Source organism: Haliotis rufescens, unplaced genomic scaffold, assembly GCF_023055435.1.
Source record: "Haliotis rufescens isolate VD_foot unplaced genomic scaffold, xgHalRufe1.0.p SCAF_61, whole genome shotgun sequence".
Lineage (NCBI taxonomy): Eukaryota > Metazoa > Mollusca > Gastropoda > Lepetellida > Haliotidae > Haliotis > Haliotis rufescens.
Genome location: NW_025964346.1, coordinates 1,412,313 through 1,439,790, shown reverse-complemented (window position 1 = coordinate 1,439,790; position 27,478 = coordinate 1,412,313). Strand labels below are relative to the sequence as shown.

The 27,478-nt window shown below is 40.7% G+C and overlaps 2 long non-coding RNA genes across 2 annotated transcripts; both read left to right on the top strand.

Annotated features, from left to right (window-relative positions):
• The first annotated feature begins 1,852 nt into the window (after positions 1-1,852).
• Positions 1,853-23,801, top strand: LOC125375900. The gene is made up of 2 exons (XR_007218842.1): positions 1,853-3,095; positions 22,081-23,801. It is a non-coding gene; the product is annotated as an uncharacterized LOC125375900 (long non-coding RNA).
• LOC125375901 lies at positions 3,147-8,331 on the top strand. Its single transcript, XR_007218843.1, has 2 exons — positions 3,147-7,279; positions 7,347-8,331. It is a non-coding gene; the product is annotated as an uncharacterized LOC125375901 (long non-coding RNA).
• Positions 23,802-27,478: the final 3,677 nt, after the last annotated feature.

Here is a 27,478-nt window from a genome sequence, read left to right as displayed (position 1 = left end):
CTGTCTTTACTGAGATTTCTCCAGTGCGTGAGCAACTCTCGTTCGGCCTTCTGTGTATATCCATCTATCATAGAGATGTGTGGGTTCCACAAAACTCTTGATATTTGGACCTATTGCCCTTTCCAGATAAATCAGGCAATTTATATTGAAATATATGAACCCATTTGTTCTGTGAAATGTCGATACGTGATATGTACAAATGCAACTCCTCATGGAAGGCGTATTTCTGTATGCACAGAGTGAACATTGGAAGGATTATTTTCTCTTTTTCTCTTCGATCAGAACGTCTATGTTTGCCTTCCACAACTCGACCACCCCCTTCTCCAGTACATCTAGTGTTCTAGTGTCAGATGCTGACTTCAGTCAGAACTGTCCAGGAGCCAGGCAATGTTGTAATGGTGGCTCAGAACACAAAGAATGTCGGTGTGACAATTGACGTTTCTCTGTTCCTCCCTACACACACCCACCTCCAGGATGGGTCAGAGTTGGAAGGTCCTGGGCTGGCCTTCAGGAAGCTGGGGACAAGTGGCAGTGGTTGTAGTTCTGGTTGTGGCTGGAAGTTGACAATGTGCTAAAACTCCACACGCCATTTGGTCACCGCAGCTAGAGATCTGGACATCAGAGTGTCATGTTCTTGACATCTCTGATAAAGTAAAATAAAACCATTGTAGATAATGACACATACCTACATTGTATAAAACCTACAAGCAGTTACCTCACTTCGGAGTAGGTCTGCTTTTTACTAAACCAGTCTATTCAGGATCAAATAATGAAGCGTTGAATTGTTTGCTGTCTTTCTAAACATTTGCTGAACCAAAATTCACTTACCCTGTACTTAATGTCTTTACTTTCCTGAATCCAGGTCATGACACCCAAAGAAGTCCCCTACATTTAACACAACACGTTTCGTAGTTCAGGAACAGAGGTTTATTACTGCAAGTACAAAATGGTTCTGAGTCTGGTTCTGACACTCTGGGCCTTTCACTGTGCTGCTGGTTATGTTTGCCTGTCTCAGTCTGCCGTCTGTCTGCCGTTTCTGGAAACTTCGGTATGTATTGGGTAGCAGGGTTTTGCCCTTTGACCTAGCAGCCTAGAGTTTTCCTCGTGGAGGACGTAAGCAAGTTCCTATTCTTGGTGTGTAATGGATATTTAGATCAAGTGCTATCTATCTGCCAGGTAGTGACCTCACGTTTAAACCACATGCTCTTGGACAGCAATACATCATAGGCGATCTTTTCTTTCACTAAATGAGTGGTCATAGAACAACTCTGTATTTCAGAGTTGACCCGTAATTAACTTGTCCTGAACGTGATAATAAACACATTGTCATCGTCTTCATCCAGGCTTTGATAACAAGGAAATGTATCTGTTTTATTTGTGTACTGAGTGTTCTTGTACATCACCTGTCTCTTGGTCATTATTCCCACTTGGTGGAAACAGGGCAATTAACATATTTCACTCCAGCAACCCTACTGGGTGCATGTGACTGAAGTTATTGTAGACTGACCCTCTGCTTGTCAGCTACATCTTCTTCAGCAAGACCTCACACAGCTCTTCTTTCTGTCAAGGGGAACACGGGTGGCCCAGTCGTCTAAGGCGCCGCGATTCGATGTGCAGAGTTGCGTCCCTTGGGCACGCCAGAAACCTATGATTGTGGGTTCGAATCCCGGTTCGCCCCGATTATGTTTCTAGGTTTGTCAGCACCATACCCGTGCTCTTGGGTTTCACCGAAGTGGTAAACGTCTGAAACCTGCATCACTTCGGGCTTTCCTCCCAAGTTAAGCTGACACGCCGCGATATGACTGGAATAATATCAAAAAGCGGCGTTAAACCCAACTCACTCACTCACTCTTTCTGTCAAGAACAAGCAGTAAATGCATTAATGTAGTAATTGCAGCATAAGTTAAAAAAATATTAAATTCCCTCTTGAGTGAACATTGGAAGGATTGTTTTCTCTTTTTTTTCTTCGATCAGAACGTCTATGTTTGCCTTCCACAACTTGACCACCCCCTTCTCCAGGACATCTAGTGTTCTAGTGTCAGATGCTGACTTCAGTCAGAACTGTCCAGGCGCCAAGCAATGTTGTAATGGTAGCTCAGAACACAAAGAATGTCGGTGTGACAATTGATGTTTCTCTGTTCCTCCCTACACACACCCACCTCCAGGATGGGTCAGAGTTGGAAGGTCCTGGGCTGGCCTTCAGGAAGCTGGGGACAAGTGGCAGTGGTTGTAGTTCTGGTTGTGACTGGAAGTTGACAATGTGCTACAACTCCGCACTCCACATGGTCACCGCAGCTGGAGATCTTGGCATCAGAGTGTCATGTTCTTGACATCTCTGATGAAGTAAAATAAAACCATTGTAGATAATGACACATACCTACATTGTATAAAACCTACAAGCAGTTAGTTCACTTCGGAGTAGGTCTGCTTTTTACTAAACAAGTCTATTCGGGATCAAATAATGAAGAGTTGAATTGTTTGCTGTCTTTCTAAACATTTTCCAACATTCAAAATCACCATGAAAGACAATAATTCAATACATTTCCTGGTTCTGTGCCCACCCAGGCTATATTTTCACAGAATTTTGCTGGTATCTCGCTAGAAAAGCAGTCTTAACTCGTCCCAAGAATTGTTCTCAAAATCTTTTGCCTTAAACCATTTAAATGCCTTGGTGTACCTTGGTTCACCTTTCCTGACTCCACCACCCCAATCTCCAGGACATGCGATAGTTTGAAGGGAAGGAGGTGACTTGATTGTGAAGGTTTAGTTCTTTCTTTGTCCACATTTAGAACAAGATTGTTTACCTCTCTGAACTCACATACCCCCATCTCCAGGACATGCGATAGTTTGCAAGCCAGGAGGTGACTTGATTGTGAAGGTTTATTTCTTTCTTTGCCCTCATTTAGAACAAGATTGTTCACCTTTCCTGACTCCACCACCCCCATCTCCAGGATATACGGTAGTTTCAAAGTCAGGAGGTGACTTTATTCCGAAGGTTTGGCCTTTCATTGCCCACATTTAGAACAAAATTGTTCACCTTTCCTTACTCCACCACCCCCTATCTCCAGGACAAGCCATAGTTTGAAGGGAAGGAGGTGACTTGATTGTGAAGGTTTAGTTCTTTCTTTGCCCACATTTAGAACAAGATTGTTCACCTTTCCAACCTCACTCACCCCTATCTCCAGGACATGCGATAGTTTGAAGGTGACTTGATTCGACGGTAGTCGTAGAGGCGAGCTTTCCTGGATAGTGAGTGGTCCTCTGTATACAGTGCGGTCCAAGGGAGGGCAAGCAAGTTCCATCTGTCGTGGAGAAAGCTTCTTTCCATGTGAGGGACTCGTCCTTGCAGGTCCTCGTCCGGGGTCACTGTAGCGAATTCCCACTGGAGGAGTCTCTCGTCCGCACTTAGGGTCTCCCGTATATATACGAAAAAGCATTAATACATATAAAAATAGGACAGTTCAGCTCTGAAGTCATCCTGTGAAACAACACTATGTGGACATACCTATACTATGTCCTAGCAATCTTGGACTGCTTACACACTACAGTCCTAAAAGAAGTATGAAGTACTAACTTATAATATTCAGTGTATGCTTTCCTGTCTTTACTGAGATTTCTCCAGTGCGTGAGCAACTCTTGTTCGGCCTTCTGTGTATATCCATCTATCATAGAGATGTGTGGGTTCCACAAAACTCTTGATATTTGGACCTATTGCCCTTTCCAGATAAATCAGGCAATTTATATTGAAATATATGAACCCATTTGTTCTGCGAAATGTCGATACGTGATATGTACAAATGCAACTCCTCATGGAAGGCGTATTTCTGTATGCACAGAGTGAACATTGGAAGGATTGTTTTCTCTTTTTCTCTTCGATCAGAACGTCTATGTTTGCCTTCCACAACTCGACCACCCCCTTCTCCAGGACATCTAGTGTTCTAGTGTCAGATGCTGACTTCAGTCAGAACTGTCAAGGAGCCAAGCAATGTTGTAATGGTAGCTCAGAACACAAAGAATGTCGGTGTGACAATTGACGTTTCTCTGTTCCTCCCTACACACACCCACCTCCAGGATGGGTCAGAGTTGGAAGGTCCTGGGCTGGCCTTCAGGAAGCTGGGGACAAGTGGCAGTGGTTGTAGTTCTGGTTGTGACTGGAAGTTGACAATGTGCTACAACTCCACACGCCACTTGGTCACCGCAGCTGGAGATCTGGACATCAGAGTGTCATGTTCTTGAAATCTCTGATATATTTAAATAAAACCATTGTAGATAATGACACATACATTGAATACAAGCAGTAAGTTCACTTCAGAGAAGGTCTGCTTTTTAAAAAATAATTTTTTTAAATTACAATCGTTGGGCTTGTAACATTTGAGGGAGATGTGCTTCCAAAAGCAACATCCGCCATCCTGGCACTCTCACGGACCTGGTCGTTGGTGCTGTGAGGCCTTGTCAGTATAAACTGCCTAGTCTGAGGTTTTGAGTTTCTGATGACAGCATCCTTCACCAAAGGCTCCTTGACTCATATTCAAGGTCTTGTAGGAAATCCTCAAAATTTCAGAGTCTTCTGCTTCCTGTTATACAGCCTATGAAGCCTTTCATATATTTTCATGGAATTTTGCTGGTATCTCACCAGAAAAGCAGTCTTAACTCGTCCCAAGAATTGTTCTCAAAATCTTTTGCCTTGAAACCATTTAAATGCCTTCGCATCTAACCATAGACTAAAGGCTTCTTCTTGCCTTCCTCTGAATAACTATACAGTGATGTAAACTTTCCATACTTCTTCAACCAGGTTCCTTCATTAACAGATTCACTGCCTGCAAGTTCAAAAGTATTAGCTAATGCACAAACACTCCTGTCTAACCTATCTGAGTGGTTGAAAATCAGTTGAAAATAAACCAGACTGTCCCTGTTTCTTGATGTTCTTGGCTCCACCTTCTTCCTGATCAAATGACATTTTGAAATTAACAGTTTTGTCACCAATAGACTCGTCAAAGCTGTCTAACCCTCCCTCGTGGGTAGGTGCCAAAAATGATGACTCTCTCTCCCTATTTGGAGATCTAACCACTTGATCAGTTTAAGTAGCAAAACAAACGAGCAATTCTGGGAAATCAATGGAGGCACGGTTGATGGAAGTAGAATATTTGACTTCTGTCTCTTCATCATCATCAGATGACATGACTTTGTGTAATGAATACAAACAATAACCATGAGAAATACAGTGAAATCTCTGATACTACAGAATACAATACACAAAGCAAAAAGTAAATGTCCATGAAAGCCTCGGTCTCTCAGGCATGACACAGGGAGCTGAGTCTCGTAAACTGTCCAACACTAGAAAAGAAAATATAATCAATAGCACTGTTGCCTTGCGTGCAGGGTGAGCAGGCTTGACACAGTGCCACTCTACAAACTCCACCACCCCCATCTCCAGGACAAGTGATAACTTGAAAGCCAGGAGGTGATTTTATTCTGAAGGTTTGGTTCTTTCTTTGTCCACACATTAGAACAAGATTGTTCACCTCTCCTGACTCCACCACCCCCATCTCCAGGACATGCAATACTTTGAAAGTCAGGAGGTGACTTGGTTGTGAAGGTTTAGTTCTTTCTTTACCCACATTTAGAACAAGTTTGTTCACCTCTCTAAACTCACATACCCCCATCTCCAGGACAAGCGATAGTTGGAAAGTCAGGAAGTGACTTGATTGTGAAGGTTTGGTCTTTCTTTGCCCACATTTAGAACAAGATTGTTCACCTCTCCTGACTCCACCACCCCCATCTCCAGGACATGCGATACTTTGAAAGTCAGGAAGTGACTTGATTGTGAAGGTTTAGTTCTTTCTTTGCCCACATTTAGAACAAGATTGTTCACCTCTCCTGACTCTATCACCCCCATCTCCAGGACATGCGATAGTTTGAAAGTCAGGAGGTGACTTTATTCTGAAGGTTTGGTCTTTCCCTGTCGAAAATTTGATGAATACTTCATGAACTATTCACGAACATTTCATGAACATTTCACGAAGTTTTCATGAACTTTTCATGAACTTTTCGTGAAGACTAAATGGCCACTTTTCACTTCACAAACTTTTTCGTGAACTAAGTTCACGAACAAGTTCATGAACTAGTTCACGAGTTGTTGGTGAATAAGTTCATGAAATTTTCTCGAACGAATGCATGAACAAGTTCATGAACTTTTCATGAAGTCAAATGGCCATTTAGTCTTCAGGAAACTTTCATGATGAGTTCCTGAACTATTAACGAACTCTGCAGCTGTAAAGAAACACAGTTCTGTGCCATTTTCAAAAAAGAAGTGTGTCTAACAATAATTTAACCAGTTGAGGGATGTAACAAGGGGCAACTTGGTTTTGCCAAGAATGATTTAAAGTGCACTTTCAAGACATCTAAAAAAGACAAACAAAAGGTATAAAATACAATCATTTATATTGTCAGCAGTACTTCAATGAAACAGCAAACTCTGACATCAAGTGAGCTAATGCACATTAACCTGTCACATAAACTTGGTTTTGATGACCAATACCATGGACAGCTTGTGACCTAGCACTGAAGCTCATTTACATTAGAAATATTGACTTCTGATTTATCCTTTTATCAAGGCGAAGACTAGAAGTGCCATTAAAAATGTCACAGAAAAGTATATTACAAAAGTGTTGCATTTAAAAATATTCTTGTACGTTACACGATACATTGGGAGCTGATTATTTTGATGATCCCCACAAGTTTAGATTTAAAATTGATATAAAATAAATTTGTCAAAGTTCACAACTTTACTATCAAATGAGAATATAAAAATCAAGAAATTTTAAATGAAAACATTCTGACTGGTCCAGATATTTACGAAGTTGATAGTTATTGAGACATTTATCAATACAAATAACTGTGAAATGGTTTCTAAAACTCTTAACTTTATTTTAATAGCCAAATGTTAAAAATGTCACTCCATACTAAATTTCTTTTTTAAAATTGCCTAGGTTGACTTTGACTTCTTTTCTGTTTTTGCACATTCTGAAACTTTTCCCTTGTTTGGTTCCACTCAGTACCTGGCTTGTGCTTCATTGCAGCTTGCTTAAATGAGGCAACCTTTGTGTTATCTAATGGAGGTCTAGCAATTTCTTTGGAATGTGGGGACTTTTTCCCACTCAAAGAGCAGTCCCTCAGTTCTTCCTCACTGAAGTCCAGATGAGCCAGCTCTTTGACACACAGCTGTATATTTGTCTTCGGTAAATGGGAGATGCTGGTCACCAGGGAGTTAACTTGTGAGGTCACTGCTTCACATGGGGCACATGGGGAGGGTGTAACAGCCGGCCACCAGTGAGTTGACTTGTGAGGTCACTGCTTCACATGGGGCACATGGGGAGGGTGTAACAGCCGGCCACCAGGGAGTTGACTTGTGAGGTCACTGCTTCACATGGGGCACATGGGGAGGGTGTAACAGCCGGCCACCAGGGAGTTGACTTGTGAGGTCACTGCTTCACATGGGGCACATGGGGAGGGTGTAACAGCCGGCCACCAGTGAGTTGACTTGTGAGGTCACTGCTTCACATGGGGCACATGGGGAGGGTGTAACAGCCGGCCACCAGTGAGTTGACTTGTGAGGTCACTGCTTCACATGGGGCACATGGGGAGGGTGTAACAGCCGGCCACCAGGGAGTTGACTTGTGAGGTCACTGCTTCACATGGGGCACATGGGGAGGGTGTAACAGCCGGCCACCAGGGAGTTTTGCTGCTGGACTGGCCAGTGGCGAAGCTAGTGGTGAAGCTAATGGTGATGCCACAGGAGACACAAGTTGGGAAGATGTGTTCTGCTTCTCTGCCTGGAGCTTCTTGAAGGCCTCCTCAAGATGTCGCACTCTTTCCTTCAGTCTTGAAATGTCTTTGCACCTGTTATTGAAAAGAAAGACATGTTAATACTTTACTTTAAAAAATAGTCAAGTGAAGTATTAATTGCTCTTTCATAAATTGAAAGTGTCCTTTTTTGGAATAGGACTAAATTAATATACAAGCAGAACTAAAATTGCAAGAAAAGTAAAATTTAAATTCATTCACTTACATTGTTCTTTTGAAGTATTATACTGATAAGATAAACACTTAGCATATCATTTTTTCTTTTCTTTCTGAGACAAAGTTTGCTCACATTTTGAACAATTTCCAATGGATGCTTTAGAAGTAGAGTTGTGACGATACACATTTGCCACGATACAATACATATTGTGATACATGCTTTACGATACGATTCGATTCGATACGTATCACTGTACACATTTCAATGCTGAACATGCCTGTAAGTTGAGAAATAAAATCAATTAAGCAAAATTATGCAGTTTGTTTTTTGTTTTACATTTACTGTCATGTTCATTACTTCATATCAGTAGGAAAAAATGAACAAGATCTCAATTCTGTTTTATTGTGGATAATTAAAACGAGTTTATAACCAAATATTACGCATCAAAACAGGTAGATTCAATTAATGTAATGTATCGTAAATATATCGATAAACAGAAAACGTAACGATGTATCGTATCGCATGTTCTTGGATCGTGATACGAATACGTATTGATCTATCGTCACAACTCTATTTAGAAGACCATTTGTTTTTCAAAATCTGCATGATCTATTCACTATTTGACATCCCTATTAAATTGCTAGTAATTATGCATATTTTTATCCAGGTTTCTTAATGAAAATCAAAATTAATACTTTTAATAGTAAAGCTTCACCTACCGACATTGATATCTACACTTGGCACATTTTCCTGTCATGGCAAGAGATCCTTGAACACCTGAAAACAAAACAATCCATGAATTCCAATGTAAACAACTGAGTCAGACAACACAAAGGGTTTACTGTGATACCAGGTTCTGCCACATTTTGATATTAAACCAACTGCAATGATAAAAGATAAGTTAGGGACCAAAGTCTCCAACACAAATTTTGAATGCCGAGTTTAAATAAATCATCTCAGTGCTAACCTATCAGCACTAATATCCAAAATCACTGTGCTGTTTTATCAGTTCATTTAGCCAAATATAATTTTAGTATGCAAGACACTAACAGTACTTTACACAGTGGTGCATTATATGTGATTTTATGTACATTTCAGGTTATCATTTCATGATTTGGCCGGGTCATATTCTGCTACAAAAAGCAGAATCATGGTTTCAAATTACATACATATTCTGTACATCTAAGTTTATAATCAGAGGGACAATTAGATTGCTCCTGATATCTGAATATTGATGTCATTCCACTGACTGTCTCAGGGGTAATTTAATTAAAATCTTCTCACCAAATGGAATCGTGACTATTGCGCAGAATTTGACAATGACAATTACTGTTGCTATTACAGATAAAGATGAAAATAATGTAACATTTCTCTCCTGGTTTCATTAAGTTTAAGAGTTAAAAAGTAGGCAGCAGAATAATTTATTAATTAATTATCAAAGGGTTCTCTTGTTCCAAAAGTAGGCAACCAAAACTCATCAAGAAATGACAAGTAGGTAGGCTCCAGTTTTGTCTGTAGGGAACATCATTGTCACTCATGTCCCCAATATCAACATGTGTTGATGCACAACCACTTCTGTTATGTTGATGGAATGTTTGTGTCCCGTTCTTCACTGGTTGTTGGTCATCAGTACACTCAGTCCCTGCAGTTTTAATGTACTGTTTTCTGTACATAGAGTCATCCTGATGCTCGTATGAAAAGTTCCCTCCTGTTCGAGTATTTTCAGCACTGGTCAGTAAGGATACTTGTCCAACGAGCTCCTCTATAACAGACACAAGTCTGTCAATTTCTGATGTGGCCAGTCCAAATGCAGCATCTGCTATTCTTGCACTTTCCAGGACTTGATCCTTGGTCTCATGCAATCTTGTCAAAATGAACTGTTTAATGTGAGGTTGAGAATTCCTAATGACGGCATCCATGAGAAAGTTGTCGTCTAGTCTTTCAAGACGTTTTGCTTCATATTGCAATTCTTGAAGAAAGTCCTCAAAATCCTCAGACTGTTTCTGTTTCCTATTATAAAGCTTGTCTAGTCTTTCATATCTTTTTGCTGAATTTAGTTTGTACCTTGCAAGGATAGCTGTCTTCACCTCATTCCAGGACTTTTCACTGAAGTCTTGAGCTTCATGCCACTTCAAAGCATTTTTGTCTAACCATAAACTAAATGCTGTCTTTGTCCATTCTTCTGAATAATTATGTAAAGAATTAAATTTCTCATATCTGCTTAACCATGAACTTGCAATTTCTGGATCACTTCCATTGAATTTCTCAAGAGAAAACTGACTTAGGGAAAAAGCCCTTGCTAAAGCTGCAAAACTGTTGTCTAATTTGTCCTTATTTCCAAGTCCTCTTGAAAATAAACTGTCATTTGTCTCTGTAATATCAGAGGCAGAACAATTTTCATTGTCATGAAACATTTTGAGTCACTTTGGTTCTTCTCTGACAATATGTCCAAATTCAACATCATAATTTCAAGACTTCTCGTGCTCATTGTTGGTGATGAGAGATAATAACAGTGTTATAATACTGCAGAAAGTTCCTATGCACACAAGCGTGCAGCTAGGGTCCTCCATCAGTGTGACTGTCCCACACTAGAAAATCAATATCACTTTTATGGTAGTAGCCGTAAATCAATAACACAGTCTCTTCATGGGAAACTGACCACCCCACGGCTTTCAGACAGTGAACCATAGTCCCGATGGTGAGCATAGTTCACATATACAAGGGCAAAACACATCCCTCACAATCAATTCTTGCTTTACAGGACATCACCTACCGTGAATGGCAAATAGCATCGGCTCGTGTCAGGCTAACAACCATCAAGTGTCCAGCAACTCAGCTGCAGATGCAAACTGTTCAAACTTGTGATGAGCATGGTACGGTGATCTTAGAGCATTTCCGCCATATGTAACCTTAGGTTCCGGGTACTTTACCCTTCTACCTATGGTCACTTCTACTTATCAACTACTCCTTGGTTCTAGGGATGATGTAGCTATCTCAAAATCACAAGTCAGATGGTTTGCTCCAGTCCTTTTTATTTATGATAGAATTAATCATAAATATGCACACATGGTCCTCAGATAAATTCTTGTTGTTGCCTGAATTTCTTAAGTACAACACATACCTAAATGATGGTTGAAGAGCCTGATGGTTTTTCTGATGAACGTTAACTCTACTTCTTTTCTGACTCGGGATCCCAAAACCACAGTGAACCTTTCTGTTCAGCTGTATGCTCCCGACTCCCCGCACCACTCTCGGACAACTAACAAAATACTATCGATGATAATTTTATCTCCTCCCACCGAAATCATATTTTACATCATGAGAAATGAGTCATAACGCTCACTTCTCTATGTACCCCAATTCCCATTTCAATCAGTCTTTCTATCAAGTTCTTCTAACCAAACCAAACACTCAACTAATTTCCTAAATTAATGGTCAAATCATTGGTCAACCGAACATACCCACAACTCAAAACAACCCTAGATGAAAACCCAATACTCTGTCAGACTGGAAGGCCCCGAAAAGATTGTGATTCAAATGAAGCTTGTTATTTAGACATTCCAGTCACGTAGTAGCAAATATTTGATCACATCAGGACTAACAACTTTTGTTCCATCCATTCATTTCCCTTCTGACCCTTATACTACAAGACCGTATTCTACTAATTTCATCGTACTAATGAAAAGTTATCTCTATCACTTAAGAGAAGCAAAATCAATAATCATTTGCCCTGGGGGTTATGCCCTCACCCTGTACGGTCACTTCTCTCATATGCATCCATATTTTCACCCAAAAGCTTAATTTCGTAAACTACATTCTAAGTAAATACTAAAAAACCCTTTTTCCAAAATACCCTGGTTATAATAATCTGTTTTGCTGGCTGCTTGTGCTTATTGAAGTGGCTGCCCATGGACTGATAATAATACTGAATTTCATCATAATTTTGACTCAACTCACCTTGGGTACTTCCAAGATTTGTTGCATCTTGTGTGTGCGAGTCTGTCATCTAGAAGAAATGAGGTGGAAAAATAAGATACTTGGTATCTTTGCAATAATTTTATTTAAATTAAAGAATTAGTAACTGACCACATTATAGAGAATATAAGACTGTATGTCGCATTATATGAGTCATTATCAAAAAATGACAGAATTTGAAGATTGAAAAAAGATATAATCCAGTCTCTCAAAATGAAAATTTTATTTTCATATTTGCTTTTAACAACAACTGCAAAGTGTGAAAATAACAAATTGCAATCTTACAACCCTTTGGCACAATATTTTTAAAATCTTTTATCCTGTAGCAGAGGTGGCAAATGTCTCAAACAGTTTTAAAATTGGTCAAGATTCAGTTAAAGAAGGTTGTTTGATTAGAATAATAACTTTCAGAATCTCTTTAAGTTATGATGTTCAGTTTTAGATTAAAATGGAAATAAGAATAGTTCAAATATGTGAAAAAAATCAACTTGTCATACCATTTTACATATTTTGGTTTGGATGTGTAACACATACATCTTAATCGTTACCAGATTTGCCAACAATACATTCGTCTGAATCAGTTATTTGTTAAAGTGGTATCATAACCTTAAAAGCTACATCCTTTTGAATGCTTGTTTCAGTCAGTTTGTCAACTTATGCTAAAATAGTGCTGTGTTACGGGAAAGACATCTGTGTTACAGGAAGAACAGAAAGTGTTACAGGAAGGACACTTTGATAAAATAGTTATGATCTCTCCTCAGATACTAATGTAAACAGTCTTTTCCAGTTTAAAAAGAAAAACATACATTTATTCGTCATCTCTTAAAATAAACATGAAACTGAATGAGAAAAACTGACATAGCATTTCAAACATGGGAGCTGTTATGGGATAGACAATTTTATTAAAGAACAGACAAAATTTCAAAAGTTTTTAGTGTATGCCCTTCAGCATTTCACAATTTGTAAAACTGAAACACTGTAATGAACAATTAGGCAAACAGTAACAAGAGAGTATAAAGTGAAGCTATTCGTCCATTGTGAAATGAAATATGTTACAGGATGGACACTTGTGTAAAAAAATAGAAGATAAGCACTGAATTCTCTGTAATATGCCATACTAAAATACTCTTTGAAGGATTTCTCCTCTCCGTGAAGGCATTTGTCACATAAGAACCGTCACTGTATTACCATTACATGTATGACTGTACTTGTGTTTGTCAGCTATACTCCTTGTCATTATTTTCATAGAGCTCTCTGTAAAATCATTTTAAATTTTATTATATCGAATACAATGAACATCACAATATCAATGAAAACCAGAACCATAACATTTGACAACTGTCAATTCTTTGAAACATGTGAACGCACATTAACAATAAAAGCACTGATGATGAGTGCAGGTACAAACATTTAGTGCAGTTCTCCACTCCTTGTGTCCACACAGTTCATTGTGTATTCCCATATTTGTTGTTCGATTGCAAAGTGAGACGACCCAGCAACTTTTGTTGGTTTGGGTATAACTGCAATTATTTGGTCTTGATTATACCAACACTTATCTACAAGTTTCTTTGGCCAGTAGAAGTGGTTGGCGTATCTCTTTCCAACTTTATGCATGCAATCAACATACACATCTTCAAAACCTGCATTCTCCACATATCCTGGATAAGGAACTCCTTCATAATCAACAATGACATACTTTCCAACACAGTGCTCTGGATCAGGAACAACATCTATCACATTCTGTATCTCCGCTCCAGTCTCCATCTCCTTTCGTTCCTCCGCTCCAGTCTCCATCTCCTTTCGTTCCTCCGCTCCAGTCTCCATCTCCATTCGTTCCTCCGCTCCAGTCTCCATCTCCTTTCGTTCCTCCGCTCCAGTATCCATCTTCATTCGTTCCTCCGCTCCAGTCTCCATCTCCTTTCGTTCCTCCGCTCCAGTCTCCATCTCCTTTCATTTCTCCGCTCCAGTCTCCATCTCCTTTCGTTCCTCCGCTCCAGTCTCCATCTCCTTTCATTTCTCCGCTCCAGTCTCCATCTCCTTTCATTTCACCGCTCCAGTCTCCATCTCCTTTCGTTCCTCCGCTCCAGTCTCCATCTCCATTCGTTTCTCCGCTCCAGTCTCCATCTCCTTTCGTTCCTCCGCTCCAGTCTCCATCTCCTTTCATTTCACCGCTCCAGTCTCCATCTCCTTTCGTTTCTCCGCTCCAGTCTCCATCTCCATTCGTTTCTCCGCTCCAGTCTCCATCTCCTTTTGTTCCTCCGCTCCAGTCTCCATCTCCTTTCGTTCCTCCGCTCCAGTCTCCATCTCCTTTCGTTTCTCCGCTCCAGTCTCCATCTCCATTCGTTCCTCCGCTCCAGTATCCATCTCCTTTTGTTCCTCCGCTCCAGTCTCCATCTCCATTCGTTCCTCTGCTTCAACATCTGTCTCTTTCTGTTTCTCCGCTTCATCATCATACCTTTGATCAAAGTCATCATCCGTTGATGGTCCTATCATTTCCCTGTTGCAAGTTGTTGGGTACTGATGGGGTAATACTGGCACAAAGTGGTTTGGAACCCAGTGTTCCACTGTTAGGTCCTTGTTCCTGGTACTTGTCCATAGGATATGTACTGGGTGATTGCATTTTGTTCCAACTCGTGATAATATCAGACGGTGAAGATCTTTTCGTACACTAACACTGCCTAAGGCAGGATATACAGAGTAGAGTGGAGACTTCAGAACACTTGCTAAGGCATGAAGCTGCCATATTCCCATGAACGATTTATCACATCTGACCTTCAAAACCTCAAGTCTATAAATATCTTGGATGATCTTCTGGCTTAGGTGCATTCCAGGAATAAACATGTCTGAATATTGAGCATAAAGTTTAGGTAAGTTTTTCCTACAACTTTCTCCGTCCCCTTTTTGCAGATTTTCATTTGTCAAATAGTACTGTTCATTTAGAACAAGTTCCACCAAAATACGGACGCTCATTTCTGATGTTTTACCCACACATCCATAGGCAAAAATACTGGCACAAGATGGGAGACAATTTCCATTTGAATGTACTTTGCATGGATAAAGGGTTCTTTCATCAGGTACATCATCTGGATACACATCCATCGCATCCATATCCACTTCCAGATGGTGTGTGACAATGTTCACTGATGTTGGATTGGCATTGAGCTCTGGCATACTTTCAGAAATGTGTTTGCACTTGTTTTGCAGTTGCTTGATGCTTCTACACTTCTTCAATTCCTTCAGGTGATTTTCAAAATATTCATCTATGCTTTCGTCAAGGATCATGTTACTACCTTCTTTTCTTTTCTTTGATTTATCATTGCTTCTGTTTCTGTCAACGAGTTGTTTTCTCATTGTCATGGAATTGGAGAGATGTTCCTCCTTTGTGGCATTCCGTGCTGAATTATCACAAACAAGAGCCTGGGTTAGTGTGTGTCCTTTGCACTCATTGGGACTTTTGCAGGTGCAACTAATGTCTCTGTGAGATATCACTCCTTGGCCTTGAACAATGACTTGGTGCAATCTTAAAGTGCCCTTGATTGTCTTCAGTGACATGGTGTCAAGTTCAGTCACCTTCTGAGTAACAGCATCAAAAGGGATGAGCTTGACATAAATGTTCAGATCTTTGTTTAGATCTACAAATGTCTTCGCAGATGTGATGTCGTGTCCATACTTTACCTTTTGGTCACTGCTTCTTTTTATCGCACCACCCACGGCGTCAGGAACACCCTTTCCATGACCAGATTCAAAAAAGTTCCAAGATACAGTTGTAAATCCTAATTTACGTGGCTCTAATGAGAGTAGGTGAAAGTTGGCTTTCTGTCTGTACTGGGCTGTGGGTCCATCGCTAAAGAAATGAAGACTATCAATTCTTTGATTTCTATCTTTGATCTGCTGCAGCACGGGTCTCAGGTGTGCCCAGATAGCTCCAGGGCCATGGTTCAAATTTTCAGACACCATACAAAAGGTTTGGGGTTTTTCACCTTGACAGTAATAGATGCCCGTGTGTAAAGTCAACTGTTTTTTAGATGCTCCAAAATGCATGCTGTGAACTTCATTCCTCATTTTGCAGACATAATTCTCTGAGAAATCTACGTGAACAAGGCATTCATTTTCCTTGAGATTAAACTTCTTCTCTCTGAAAAACTCAAACTGTGTTCTTATATTAAATCTGTGCCTCTTGTAACATTCCATGTCCATGTTCAAACGGTCAGTTAGGTCTGCTACATGACCAATTTCGGTTTCTTTCACGGTAAAAGAAACTTCTTTTGTTTCAAGTTTCTTGCAAATCTTCACAGTCCGCTTTTCAGATTTTATTTTCCAGTGTTGCCATTCTATAGTATCATTCATTTTCTTCTTGTCATAAGGTATTCTTTTTGTACTACACTTCATGCATGTTGAATACATGCACTCCTTAGATGTAGTACTGCACACAAGATCTTCCACTAGACCATCAACATTCTTATGCTTGATTGAGCAACATTCGAACAATGCTTGAGTCATAAATTGTGCATTTTCACAGGTCTTCCATAGACAGGTGTTCCTGTCACTGTCAGTGGGGAATACTACCCAAAATGGACGAAACCGACAAAATGTTGTGTAACTCATATTTGATCCAGTTTCAGCCTTGAACTTGAGGTGGATGTTTAGTATGGTGTCCTTTAAAAGTCTTCGCTGTTTCTTCACTTTTCTAAATGTGACAGTTCTTTTGGATCCTGGCATTAGTCTGGAGACATCTTCCCTCTCATAAAACTCTCTTACAGTTTTGTACAGTCTCTTGGAAAGACAAGTATTCCGTCTTCGCTTGTTGGTATCTGTTGCTCCACAAATATTTAGGGCAACAGACTTAAACTTGTACTTTCTCAGAATTGATCCAGAAAGTATTCTGACTATTTGTTGTTTTTCTTTCATTTTAGCTTTTTCCTTGTAGGATTGCTTCAGTTGATTGATCAGTGCATTGTGGAAAAGTAGAGTTCTTCTTGCAGTTTTCTGTGAGAAACATCGAAGAAACTTTCTGGTTTTGGTTCTAGGCGTGTCTGGTTCTGTAGGATTACTTTCTCTAGCTCTTTGCCATCTTTTTCTGTACATGTCTACTTTCTGCTTTGCTTTTTCTAACTGAGTTTTTAATTTGTCATTGTCCCTATAGCATTTTGCCGCCTCTTTCTTTCGTTTCCTTTCACTTTGCTGTCTTTGTCTTGATGGTTCTTCATTTGGTTGAGCAGGAGTCACATTGGTGGTGTCAAAGTCAAATCTTCCTTCAGCTTTTTTCTGTATATTCTTTTTTCTGTCCTCCATTTCCTTCGTGCATGTCGCTTTTCACGATCTGTCATGTCCTTAAAACTCTTCTTTTTACCAGTTTCCTTATTTCTTCTATATCTTCTCTTCTCATACTCAATATATTGTTGTCTTCTTTCAGGGTTACCATCTCTGTTCAGTCGGAACTTTCTTTGTCTTTCTGCGTTAGTAATGCCCATGATTGATTCTGTTAATGAGGAAAAAACAATATATTTAAAGATGACTGTGACAAGTGTCTAAATATATATTCCCAAACATGAAAGCATTATGCTATTTCCCCACTGTAACTTGATAACTGTGACACATTTTGCATCTTTATTAGCCTTTGTATTATGTATTCCGGTATGCAAGTGAAACAGAATATACATTTACATTTAATGTAGAGCATTTGTTGTTTTAATGTTTCAGTGTTATATATTGTGTCAGAGGACTAATGTCTTCCATGTCTTTTCCATTAACAAACACATCCTCATAAATTGTCTTCACCGTAACATTTTTATGTGAAACTTATTAAAAATAATTATTTTTTATATTAAAAACTGTAGATTATGTACATGATCCTTTATCTAATTCAGAGGACAAATGTCTACTCCAATAACAAGCAAATGTCTTTCCTGTAACAATAAATTAAAGTTTCAGCATAATCACTCCCAATAACCATATATGCATACAAACAGTTATTAATGTGTCCATCTTGATTTATAGATAATAACATATTCTTCAGTCAAATATTACTTCAGTGTAATTGTTGCATATAATTGACATTTTGAAATAATAATTTCTTTCCTGTAACAAAATATGTCTGTCCTGTAACACTGTTTGGTAAATTTATGAAAAAAATAATCATTTTTTGGATTTATTGCCAACAGTAACAAATGTGATCCTTTATCTAATGTTTTCCACATTTTCATCCATGTAAATATTATTTTAGCACAGGTGTCAACAAGAAATTCACATTTCAGAGGACAAATGTCTACTCCAATAACAAGCAAATGTCTTTCCTGTAACTAAACCTGTCTTTACCATAACAAAAAACTGAGTGATGGGAAAGACTGTTACAGGAAAGACAAATACTGTGCAATTTGTAATTTTATATGCAACGAATGCTCCCTTGACCAAAATTTACAGTCCTCTTGTATTTACCCATTGATCCATTTTTAACTAACAAAAACATTATTAAATATAGCAAATAGTATATGTGATTAATGTGCATTATGGAAAAGACATGGGAAGGATATTCTCACACATTTTTTTACCTTAATGCTGCTTTTTTGTCCTCTTCTCTGCTCATGCTGTCAACCCTACATGGCAAATGTCTCTGCAGGAAATGTCCTCTGAGCATGACAGGAAGATAATTTGGTCATGCCAAGGGAGGTCTTAATATTTTTATGTTTTCAGAAGTTGTTACTGGAAAGACAAATTATTGTGGACTGTGGCCTTTGACATCTTTTACAGAAGATACTTCCAGCTTTTGGCACAAAACAAAACTCCATGACATTCTTACAATGTGTATTTTTATTTTGAGCCATCCAAGCGATAACTGAAAGGATGTTTTTACAGTTATTATAAGGTAAAATCTTCAAATTCCTCTTACTGGGACAAAGAAATTTGCTTATTTGGGCATATATATTATAATTTTTTAAATAGTAATTTAGTTTAATAAATATTTTTCAAGTTTGTTTGATCAACACAAGGCTTGGATCTAACATATCACCTGCTTTTTAAAAGTGTGTTTTGACATTCCAAAATTGTTTGGGTCCAGGACATAAATATTGTCATTTTTTTATAATGACTCAAGTAACAAAATATTTTTTGGTGAAAATGCAAATACAAGTAATTGTAAATTTAGATAGAAATGTGTGCATTGCTTCATACTTTAACATTTCATATCACCGTGTTTACATAAAAGTCTTATAAAAATTCCTTGAAATTCACATTTTTGTTTCACTTAAGGTCAAGAAGTGAGGTCACGAATAGTTCATGAAATGAGTTCACGAACATTTGGTGAATCCAGTAGTTCATGAACTTCAAATATTTCATTAAGTGTATTTAATGTTCATGAAAAGTTTGTGAACAAAAGTTTGTGAACTAGGTGCGTGAACTATTGACGAACAGTTCATGAAAATTTCACGAACACTTCACGTAGGCTTCACGAACTGTTCATGAACTTTTCGTGAACTCCACCGACTTCGTGAAATATTTTCGCTGGGGTGAGTCTAGTAAACTGTCCAACACTAGAAAAGAAAATATAATCAATAGAACTGTTGCCTTGCGTGCGGGGTGAGCAGGCTTGACACAGTGCCACTCTACAAACTCCACCACCCCCATCTCCAGGACATGCGGTAGTTTGAAAGTCAGGAGGTGACTTCATTGTAAAGGTTTTGTTCTTTCTTTGCCCACATTCAGAACAAAATTGTTCACCTCTCCTGACTCCGACACCCCTATCTCCAGGACATGCGGTAGTTTGAAAGGAAGGAGGTGACTTCATTTTGAAGGTTTTGTTCTTTCTTTGCCCTGATTTAGAACAAGTTTGTTCACCTCTCTAAACTCACATACCCCCATCTCCAGGACATGCGATAGTTTGAAAGGAAGGAGGTGACTTCATTGTGAAGGTTTTGTTCTTTCTTTGCCGTCATTTTGTACAAGTTTGTTCACCTCTCTAAACTCACACACCCCCATCTCCAGGACATGCGATAGTTTGAAGGTCAGGAGGTGACTTCATTCGACGGTAGTCGTAGAGGCGAGCTTTCCTGGATAGTGAATGGTCCTCTGTATACAGTGCGGTCCAAGGGAGGGCAAGCAAGTTCCATCTGTCGTGGAGAAAGCTTCTTTCCATGTGAGGGACTTGTCCTTGCAGGTCCTCCTCCAGGGTCACTGTAGTGAATTCCCACTGGAGGAGTCCCTCGTCCACACTTATGGTCTCCCATATATATACGAAAAAGCATTAATACATATAAAAACAGGACGCTTCAGCTCTGAAGTCATCCTGTGAAACAACACTATGTGGACATATCTATACTATGTCCTAGCAATCTTGGACTGCTTACACACTACAGTCCTATAAGAAGTATGAAGTACTAACTTATAATATTCAGTGTATGCTTTCATGTCTTTACTAAGATTTCTCCAGTGCGTGAGCAACTCTCGTTCGGCCTTCCTTGTATATCCATCTATCATAGAGATGTGTGGGTTCCACAAAACTCTTCATATTTGGACCTATTGCCCTTTCCAGATAAATCAGGCAATTTATATTGAAATATATGAACCCATTTGTTCTGCGAAATGTCGAAACGTGACATATGTACAAATACAACTCCTCATGGAAGGCGTATTTCTGTATGCACTGAGTGAACATTGGAAGGATTGTTTTCTCTTTTTCTCTTCGATCAGAACGTCAATGTTTGCCTTCCACAACTCGACCACCCCCTTCTCCAGGACATCTAGTGTTCTAGTGTCAGATGCTGACTTCAGTCAGAACTGTCCATGAGCCAGGCAATGTTGTAATGGTGGCTCAGAACACAAAGAATGTCGGTGTGACAATTGATGTTTCTCTGTTCCTCCCTACACACACCCACCTCCAGGATGGGTCAGAGTTGGAAGGTCCTGGGCTGGCCTTCAGGAAGCTGGGGACAAGTGGCAGTGGTTGTAGTTCTGGTTGTGACTGGAAGCTGACAATGTGCAACAACTCCACACTCCACTTGGTCACAGCAGCTGGAGATCTTGACATCAGAGTGTCATGTTCTTGACATCTCTGATAAAGTAAAATAAAACCATTATAGGTAATGACACATACATTGAATACAAGCAGTAAGTTCACTTCAGAGAAGGTCTGCTTTTTACGAAATAATTTTTTAAAATTACAATCATTCGGCTTGTAACATTTGAGGGAGATGTGCTTCCAAAAGCAACATCCGCCATCCTGGCACTCTCACGGACCTGGGCCTTGGTGCCATGAGGCCTTGTCAATATAAACTGCCTAGTCTGAGGTTTTGAGTTTCTGATGACAGCATCCTTCACCAAAGTGTCATCCCAGCAGTTAAGGCTCCTTGACTCATATTCCTCAAAATTTCAGAGTCTTCTGCTTCCTGTTATGCAGCCTATGAAGCCTATCATATATTTTCATGGAATTTTGCTGGTATCTCACCAGAAAAGCAGTCTTAACTCGTCCCAAGAATTGTTCTCAAAATCTTTTGCCTTAAACCATTTAAATGCCTTGGTGTACCTTGGTTCACCTTTCCTGACTCCACCACCCCAATCTCCAGGACATGCGATAGTTTGAAAGTCAGGAGGTGACTTGATTGTGAAGGTTTAGTTCTTTCTTTGCCCTCATTTAGAACAAGATTGTTCACCTTTCCTAACTCCACCACCCCTATCTCCAGGACATGTGATAGTTTGAAGGTGACTTGATTTATGGCAGTCGTAGAGGCGAGATTTCCTGGATAGTGAGTGGTCCTCTGTATACAGTGCGGTTCAAGGGAGGGCAAGCAAGTTCCATATGTCGTAGAGAAAGCTTCTTTCGATGTGAGGGACTCGTCCTTGCAGGTCCTCCTCCAGGGTCACTGTAGCGATTTCCCACTGGAGGAGTCTCTCATCCGCACTTAAGGTCTCCTAGTCAGTCAGGAGGTGACTTCATTGTGAAGGTTTAGTTCTTTCTTTGCCCACATTTAGAACAAGATTGTTCATCTCTCCAAACTCGCACACCCCTATCTCCAGGACATGCGACATGTCTCGGTATTAGTTCACTATCTCAAGCTGCTGGACCTAAATGAAAATAATAGTTTGAAGGTCAGAAGGTGACTTGACTCGACGGTAGTCGTAGAGGCGAGCTTTCCTGGATAGTGAATGGTCCTCTGTATACAGTGCGGTCCAAGGGAGGGCAAGCAAGTTCCATCTGTCGTGGAGAAAGCTTCTTTCCATGTGAGGGACTTGTCCTTGCAGGTCCTCCTCCAGGGTCACTGTCGCGAATTCCCACTGGAGGAGTCCCTCGTCCACACTTATGGTCTCCCGTATATATACGAAAAAGCATTAATACATATAAAAACAGGACACTTCAGCTCTGAAGTCATCCTGTGAAACAATACTATGTGGACAGTCCGTCCTATACTATGTCCTAGCAATCTTGGACTACTTACACACTACAGTCCTATAAGAAGTATGAAGTACTAACTTATAATATTCAGTGTATGCTTTCATGTCTTTACTGAGATTTCTCCAGTGTGTGAGACTCTCGTTCGGCCTTCTGTGTACATCCATCTGTCATAGAGATGTGTGGGTTCCACCAAACTCTTGATATTTGGACCTATTGCCCTTTCCAGATAAATCAGGCAATTTATATTGAAATATATGAACCCATTTGTTCTGCGAAATGTCGAAACGTGACATATGTACAAATACAACTCCTCATGGAAGGCGTATTTCTGTATGCACAGAGTGAACTTGATTCTTGATACTTGCAAGTGCCATCAGCATAAATAAGACCCATATTGGTCAAAGAAGAATCCTGGATTCTAAAATTCAAAGAAATACGTACATAAACAAAAATATTACCTTGAAATAAAATATGACCTATCATCAATGTTTTGTAGAAAATGTTTCTTTGCATTGTGAAACCTGGTTACTGTCCGACTGCCTTCTTCTCGAGTCTCTACCCGCAAGTAGTAACGGACTGTATCTTTTAAGTAAGATAACAATCGTCACAAGCAGGGGACGGCAACCTCACACTAGTAAAAGTGCAAGTAGTCAACATTCAACAATAGTAAAAGTGCAAGTAGTCAACATTCAACAATAGTAAAAGTGCAAGTAGTCAACATTCAACAATAGTAAAAGTGCAAGTAGTCAACATTCAACAATAGTAAAAGTGCAAGTAGTCAACATTCAACAATGGTAAAAACTCAATACCAACATGTATGATCACAACATTTCCTTATCAATCATAGATTTGTGTCCCACCAAAGTTTCTGAACGGCCCACCAGTCAGTCGAGTAAACGTATTTGTCCTTATTGAATTTCTCTACCTCGTCAAAAATTATGACTTTGTCCTCTGCGGATTGTTCTAGATCTGTGTACCAGAGAATCTTATTAAAAACACTGACAAAAGCCGTTGATGACATATACAGGTGAGCTACAGGTGCAGGTGAGCTACAGTGCGCAACTTTTACTCCTGGGAGTGAAGACATGTTATTGTCTCCTCCAAACATCACATCTGTTTACATGGTTGTAGAAACTGAGGTTTGACCATCAAAATGCTAAATAGTCAATAATGGGTCAGTGTCTGTGGTCATCCAAAACATGAGTTAGATGACAAAAACATGGCCAACAGAATGGTTGCTGAACATAGGGCTGATATCTTGAAACACATTCATCAAACAACTGCACAAACAATGGCCATACATCAGTGGTACTAAAACCATCATGCACAGCTACCAGAGCGCGGGGCTCACAATGTGACTTCATTCCTATAAGGGAATATTGCCGAGTGTGGCAATTAACAAACAAACAAACAAACAAACAAACAGCTGCAGCTGAACAAGTGTCTGGTCTTACATCTCTGCCTCCTCCCCCTTACATATCTGTGCAGAGTTGCGTCCCTTGGGCACGCCAGAAACCTTTGATTGTGGGTTCGAATCCCGGTTCGCCCCGATTATGTTTCTAGGTTTGTCAGCACCATACCCGTGGTCGTGGGTTTCACCGAAGTGGTAAACGTCTGAGACCTGTATCACTTCAGGCTTTCCTTCCACATTAAGCTGACATGCCGTGATATGACTGGAAAACTGTTAAAAGCGGCGTTAAACCCAGCTCACTCATTCAGTCACTCACTCATTCACTCACTCACTTAAATGGTCGGTCTCTTGCATGATAAGTAGCTTCGTAGCTGTGAAGGAAATGGCATCTTGAAGTAATGGAAGTGCACAATCTTTACTGGTGCAGATTTTTCTGATATGCTATGAACTCTGTCTCCAAGGCACAGCTGTGTTGTATGTAAATTGTCATATTCTTGTCCATATATTTTACGAACTTGGGAGTAATATGTTGCATTAGTTACAACTTAAATACGAGTCCTTGTACAGTCTTTGGTGCAGTGTTATTATTTCATACAACATCAATGGTGCAGTGCATAGAGCGTATGCCTGGAAAGCATAAGGTCGGTTTGATCCCTTGGCCCTGTCATACCAACAGATGTTAAAAAAAACCTGGTTAGCTTTAGGGGCACTTGAGCTGGGTGCCCATGTTAAACTGCATGGAACACTCGCTGGACCGTCACTATAAAGCCGGCATTTGTCCAGACTAGTGCAAGCAGCCACACACTTAACCTGTGAAGATCTGGGGTAGAATAGGTCTTCAGCAACCCATGCTTGTCTCCCCCATGAAGATCCAGGGTAGAATAGGTCTTCAGCAACCCATGCTTGTCATAAGGGGCGACTATGCTTGTCATTAGAGGCGACTATTCTTATCATAAGAGGCGACTGACGGGATCGGAAGGTCAGACTTGCTGACTTGGTTGATGCATGTCATCGTATCCCAATTGCAGGTATCAATGCTCATGATGTCGATCACTGGATTGTCTGGTCCCGACTCTATTATTTACAGACCGCCGTCATAAAGCTGGAGTATTGCTGAGTGCGGCGTTAAACAGAAAACCAAAATGTGAAATAATCTCGAATCAAGGATGACCTGAAACCCATTTCCCCTCACCACCATCATTTGTCTCCAACCCGTCTCTCTGCTTCATGTCTCCAACCCGTCTCTCTGCTTCATGTCTCTGGCAGCCACTGCTAGTGATTCTGAACTTTCTACTGCCATTGTTTAGAAATGTTTATTCCACTTTTTTCATGTTTATACATGTATGTACACAAGTTTTACGAACTTTTCCAGCCATTTAGACATGCACTAGTTTTCTAACTACTTGTCGTTTGTTACTGATTACAATGTCCACATGTATGTAATCGTCAAAGCAAGCTGTGCAATAAAAGGTGAACAATTACTCATGTGTTTGCATTTTCTTCAATAATACAGCCATGTTATTAAAGGTGAAGCAGCTTGTGAGTGAGCTCAGCCTCAGGGTTTGAACATGCTGTGTTGTGTTGTCCTGTTTTGTCCCGCTATGTCCTGCTGTGTCCTATGTCCTGCTGTGTCCTGTTTTGTCCTGCTGTGTCCTGTTTTGTCCTGCTGTGTCCTATGTCTTGCTGTGTCCTATGTCTTGCTGTGTCCTGCTGTGTCCTCTTGTGTCCTGCTGTGTCCTGCTATGTCCTATGTCTTGCTGTGTCCTGTTTTGTCCTGCTGTGTCCTGTTTTGTCCTGCTGTGTCCTGCTATGTCCTATGCCCTGCTGTGTCCTGTTGTGTCCTGCTCTGTCCTGCTGTATCCTATGTCTTGCTGTGTCCTGTTTGGTCCTGCTGTGCCCTGTTGTGTCCTGCTATGTCCTGCTATGTCCTATGTCTTGCTGAGTCCTGTTTTGTCCTGCCCTGCTGTGTCCTGTTGTGTCCTGCTCTGTCCTAATGTGTCCTATGTCTTGCTGTGCCCTGTTGTGTCCTGCTGTGTCCTGCTGTGTCCTATGTCTTGCTGTGTCCTGCTGTGTCCTATGTCCTGTTTGGTCCTGCTGTGTCCTGTTTGGTCCTGCTGTGTCCTGTTTAGTCCTGCTGTGTCCTGCTATGTCCTGCTATGTCCTATGTCTTGCTGAGTCCTGTTTTGTCCTGCCCTGCTGTGTCCTGTTGTGTCCTGCTCTGTCCTAATGTGTCCTATGTCTTGCTGTGCCCTGTTGTGTCCTGCTGTGTCCTGCTGTGTCCTATGTCTTGCTGTGTCCTGCTGTGTCCTATGTCCTGCTGTGTCCTATGTCTTGCTGTGTCCTGTTTGGTCCTGCTGTGTCCTGTTTGGTCCTGCTGTGTCCTGTTTGGTCCTGCTGGTGGAAGAGAGCTGCTGCTGCCTGTGAAACACAGATGATGCTGTTGGCTGGACAGTCTGGAGGGTGACCATGTTTAAGTTGTTTTTTTTGTTTTTATTTGTTTGTTGTTTAACGCCACACTCAGCATCCCCGCAATTGTAAAACGATGACATGCATCAACCAAGTCAGCGAGCCTGACCACTCAGGCCTCTGAAGACCTATTCTACCCCGAATCGTCATGTGAAGTAAGTGAAAGTGCTGGCTAGAAATAGTATGTCCTCGGCAACAAATCAATGAAATTAACTGGACATCCTCGATGTTCCGATGTTCCGGTACACAAACAATCAGGTTTGGCTGCTTCAGAAAAAACATGGTGCCTGAAGACGCATTCTGTTTTAAACAACAAGCCAATCTTCCCACCACATATAAAAATCGTTGATCCCTGCAAAGCACCTATGGAGATACTGGATCATGTCGTGAGAGCTGGCTACAGTGGGGATTGGGTGGTCAGACACTGTGGCTGGATGATGTCCCCAGTACATCATGCTTGTCGTGAGAGCGGCTACAGTGGGGATTGGGTGGTCAGGCACTGTGCCTGGGTGATGTCCCCAGTACATCATGCTTGTCATGAGAGTGGCTACAGTGGGGATTGGGTGGTCAGACACTGTGGCTGGATGATGTCCCCAGTACATCATGCTTGTCGTGAGAGTGGCTACAGTGGGGATTGGGTGGTCAGACTCTGTGGCTGGATGATGTCACCAGTACATCATGCTTCTCGTGGGAGCCGGCTACAATAGGGGATTGGATGGTCAAACTAGCTGCCTGCCTGCTCACCAAATATCTTGTAACATTGCCATTTTGCTGGGGTAGAATTGGTGACAATGCTTGTCGTAAGAGGCGAACAACGGATCGGGTGGTCAGGTTCGCTGACGAGGTTGATGCATGTCACCGTAGCCCAATTGCGTAGATCGATGCTCATGATGTCTCATGATCACTGGGTTATATGGTCCGCCTTCATATAGCTGAAATATTGCTGAGTGCGGCGTTAAACAATAAACAGACAAACAAACAAACAACAAGCCATTTGTAGCAGAGATATTACCCCGCTGTTCCAGGTGGGGATTCCGGGTTACAGTCAGTCATTTGATGTGGAGACATAAAACATTATGTCTTGGATGCTTCACTAAAAGGTGATCAGCTATGATGCACCAACGCCGTGAGGCAGTCCAAATTATCATCCGCTTTCTGTTCCTTGTTTTATGGGGGCGGTAGGGTAGCCTAGTGGTTAAAGCGTTCGCTCGTCACGCCGAAGACC